The sequence below is a fragment of the Pocillopora damicornis genome, chromosome 5 (genome assembly GCF_964200805.1).
Source record: "Pocillopora damicornis chromosome 5, jaPocDami1.2, whole genome shotgun sequence".
Taxonomy (NCBI): domain Eukaryota; kingdom Metazoa; phylum Cnidaria; class Anthozoa; order Scleractinia; family Pocilloporidae; genus Pocillopora; species Pocillopora damicornis.
This window is the reverse complement of record NC_142674.1, coordinates 14,127,661-14,132,046: the sequence shown is the minus strand read 5'-3', so window position 1 is coordinate 14,132,046 and position 4,386 is coordinate 14,127,661. Positions and strand designations below refer to the sequence as shown.

Genomic DNA, 4,386 nt, shown 5'->3' with positions numbered 1-4,386 from the left:
ATCATCCATCTCTAGATGAATTTGTCATCTCTGAAAGAATTTGTCATATCATCAATCAGACTTTATGAATGACAATATACCCCCAGCCAGAGAAATTTTTGATCACTTCCCTTTTGTTGAAATAACAATAACAAAGAAGGCTATGTATCTCCGTTTTTATTCTGAAATGTTGATTCGAATTTTTTTGCTTGGCCCTCAGAGATCAGTTGGACTACCAGATGTTCATTCTGGCTGTGGATTTGCTATTGCTATTGGTAAGTTACAATTCACACAATGAATATGTTTGTGGATTGTAGTTGTTTGAAGTGGGGTGTCATGTGAAAAAAATTATTCTCAATAAGTTATTTGTCAACAATGTAGTTTCCTCGTCATAACTCAAAGTAAGTGCCCTTTGATGAAGCTTATAGTTTCTTTTCAAACTGGTAATGTGCTTAAAATGACTTTGGTTGGTCATGGTGATGAATTCACTTTCGGAATGCAGTATAATCATTTGTCGCACCATTAATTTACTTTGGATGTGGATCGTGACTTTTTGACTGCATATTGTGTCTTCTTTGCATGATAAGGTCATTAGATATGCTTGACCTTATGAAACTCTCTGTTTGGCTGTGATTGGCTGGAATCCCACACAGGCTTTGATTGGCACACTCTGACCAAATGTTCCTTTGGAGTACACTGTCGCAGAGTTATTATGTTTTTGTGTTTTTTGTGGTCAGCATCCATGTTTCTGGGATGTCTACCTCAATGTCCGATTTATGTTGTAACAGGAGAAGTCCTATGTGGATGGCCTCTTATACCCTGCATGTATAATAATAGGATCACAATCAATGTACTCTACTTCAGTCCAGAGCAGGTGGTTTCCAGGTGTCTTCTGAAACTGCAGAGGCCTTTGTCTTAGCATGTCATTTCTCTATATGCTATATAACTCGTTTAACCTAACTTGCATAGGTTTTCCTGTTTTGCTGATGTAAACTTTGCCTTACTCTCAGGCAATCTTTTCAACCAGGGGCTCTTGTTTTAAAGATGCTGTGCCATGGATGGGGAGTGTCCTGTTACTATTTGTAACATCAGTGAAGTGAATGGAATGCTTTCGGTTCTTCAAATGCTGTAGCAAGCAAGATTGTGAATGTGTTATATACAGAGCGTTCCCAGATCCTTCGCTGGTAGGATGATAAGGTTATCGATTGCTCCTATTACTTAACTATAAATATTGTTATTTATTCTTTTTATTTATTTATTTTTACTTTTCACAGTGGGGAGGAGGGGGGTTTGGCTGGGTGGCTTTTCTAATTTTGTAATTTGAGTTTATATGCTTACTTTGCAGTTCCACCCCGTTTTAGTAATGAGTTTAGAAATCTCACCATTGCACCCTAAAGCTCCATTCCTTTGATGCACTGTGATCTGTGTGATCTTGGACCACAAATCCTAATCCTTATCCTCCCAAAGGAACACACCATTTAACTCCACATTTACAAAAAAGTGTTATTTGAGAGGTGATCCACAAGTATCAGTCAGGTGGACCAAGGATGGAGTGCTACTTAGTAAAAACAACAGCCTGGTTATTAGACAAGTGACATTTAAAGATAAGGGTAATTATGAATATACTGCTAAATATGATTATGGCGAAGCAAACTCTTCCTTCCGAATGGATGTCAGAGGTAAACTCTATATTGTAGTTTATGTCAGTCATCAAACTTGTAACTTAACGAAGCATTTGTTTTGAAGTTAAAGCCAAATTTAAAGAGACCTATTTTTTTCTCTCTTTTCATCCATATCATTTAAAAATATCAATGACCAAGGAACTAAGGAGTCATGATCTTATGATTCATTTTCATAAGTGTTAAAGGTAGTTCATCAACTTGGATATGAGTGTATCATTACCTAAATATTAATGATTGAAGTTGGAAAGAGATTACAAAGGAACATTCATATAACTTGTTTCAAATTACCAACATTAGTACTCTTTTTTCTAGAAAAGGGTTCCTGATCGCGTACAGTTGATTCTGACTCACAGACAACCAGATTGTAAATGAAGATAAATCTGTGACCAAAAAAATAATTGGAAACACCTCCTGTTGTTAAGAAATTGCAAATCCTGTGGTCCACTCTAACATTTTTCTCTGTGAACTTATGTTAAAACGCACAATTTGGATATGTCAAATGACAGATTTCCTTTTTTTTTTTTTTTCATTACAGAATGCAAATGTTTTATATTGTTTGATCATCATTGCTTAATAACTTTTGGAATTCAATATATACTGTTAAAAAAATTAAACTGATAGTAATTGAACATTTATGTTTCTAACAGTACACTCAACAACCAAAAAAACATTATTGGAACTAACAGCCAAACAATATCTTTTTATGCTGAACTGGAAAACCTCTGGAAAAATTGACTTTGGTGAAAAATAGACTTGAAAATCGCGTTTTTTGTTTTGATTTTGTTGATTTTTCAAGGAACTGAGGGACATGATAGACTATAGCTGGAGCAAGACAAAATAGATTTTTTGTCAGGGTTTAATAAGTTCTTTTATAATTATTGTTAGGATTGGAAATCATTGAAATTATCACCACAACAGAGAAATGGATCTTACCATGTATGTATGGAGTCACATCCTAAAAGGAAAAATTTGGAGAAAAATATATAATGGTAAGTACCTTATTTTCAATTTAGTGGTTTCAGTGTTATTATATCACAGATTAATTTAAGGACTTCACTTTTTCAAAGCATGGCCAAGGAAAAGACCTGGATTAATCACATTGATTTAGTTTTATTGGCGTGATTGAGTTCAATAATAAAATTATTGAACTTGCTGAAAATTTCCAGTTCAATTATGTTTGATTGAACAGCAATCTAACAATTGGATTCCACTGAGTTTGATTGATTTTTGGCTGGGTTTTGTTCAATTGTCCATGCCAGGAAAAGATCAATGTTTAATTATATTGCCAAGAATTTCAACTCTACGTTTTTATTTTATCTCAATAAAAGCAATACTTGCAAAGAAGACAGTTACCTCATCATGGTGTACCTCTCAAAAGAATCTTGCCCATTTCCTTGTATGGTCCTTGAACTGTTCTGGTGCTTTGTAGCTTTCTTGGCCTGGTTCTGGGTCCACTGCTTCCACCAGATCACTGAAACCCTATTTTATCAACAAAGAGAACAAGTATGTAGATGAGTAAATTTTAATATAATTTATTGTAGTCATGCCCCTTAGATATTGACTAAAATTTAACTCTATGATCCGAGTGACCAAATTAACACAAGAAAATGTTTACCTTCCATAATTTCTTCACTTCTCTGTTTGTCCTTCTTTGATGACTTGTCCCCTCAAAGATTGGTTTATGATCCAGTTTGTGTAGGATTGCTCGGAGGTCTTTTCCTGACATAATACATCGTTATTATTATTACCGTATGTTCGTTGTTATCAGTATTAGTTATTGCTTGCCATTGCACTGTGATATGTAAATTAATGCAAAATAAGGCCTTTTTTAGCCTGTGGTAAATTAGAATGAAGTATTAATTTTTTTTTTAGAATAGCCATAGAGGTCTTTGTTTTTTTGTTTTTTTCATTCTCGTGATATACACCTAACTTTAAGTCTGAGATTACAACTATAATTTTTTATTTTTAATTGAATCTTTGTGATTTCTACACTGGTCAGATTTTATTCACTATAGTCATGCCTGGCTTTGGTAGTTAGGTACATGTAGTTAAAATAAGTTACATTTGTTTTCACTGACCTCTGGTATTGAATGCAAGGCATTGATCCCATTTTGCCTGTTCCTCTCCTGTTTCAGAACACTGATTGGCGGAAGAATCTCTCTTTCCTCGTCTGGTAAGGCCATCCCCAACTCATGGTATGCCTCGTTTGAAATCAAGCCTTCGTCTTTCGCAACAAGTACATGCTGCGTCGTCCGACAATTGGAGTTTTCTCTCTCGTCACCAGCATCGTGTCCAAGTGGAATTACAACTTCACGTCCTTGTACAGTGAACTTAATCTGAAGAAGAAGACAGGGGTTTCCCTTTAAAATTTGTTTTCATATGAACATAGCTAGATAGATAGATTGATCGCCACATAGATGTATGATTTTTTTTCGCGACTTTGCTGTTGGTCAATGTCTCAGTTCTATTTTTCACGAAGAAGTAAAATTGTTACTTACCTTGATGGGCTCAAACTCCTCCAGTCCTTCCACCGATTGAGCCACAAGTTGCCTGACTCGTCTTTTCTTATTATTTCTGGCTGCCGGTGTTAATTGCCAGAAGTCCTTTTCGGTGTTGTAGAAAACATTTTCAGTCTCTGCAATTCTCTGCTTTAGCAGCATTCCTTCAGCATTTGCTAGTTGAAGCTGAGCTACGACTTCATTCAGCCGAGTTGCAATGGAGTTGT

At 35.4% G+C, this 4,386-nt stretch overlaps 1 long non-coding RNA gene across 3 annotated transcripts; it reads left to right on the top strand.

Moving 5' to 3' along the window:
* The first annotated feature begins 202 nt into the window (after positions 1–202).
* LOC149045480 (uncharacterized) lies at positions 203–4,160 on the top strand. 3 transcript variants are annotated; one of them, XR_016187253.1, is made up of 4 exons: positions 203–1,176; positions 1,325–2,650; positions 3,091–3,164; positions 3,797–4,160. It is a non-coding gene; the product is annotated as an uncharacterized LOC149045480 (long non-coding RNA). The 3 variants fall into 3 exon arrangements; XR_016187254.1 differs by having other exon boundaries at positions 2,990–3,164; XR_016187255.1 differs by lacking the exon at positions 203–1,176 and having other exon boundaries at positions 1,183–2,650; positions 2,990–3,164.
* The last annotated feature ends 226 nt before the right edge of the window (positions 4,161–4,386 follow it).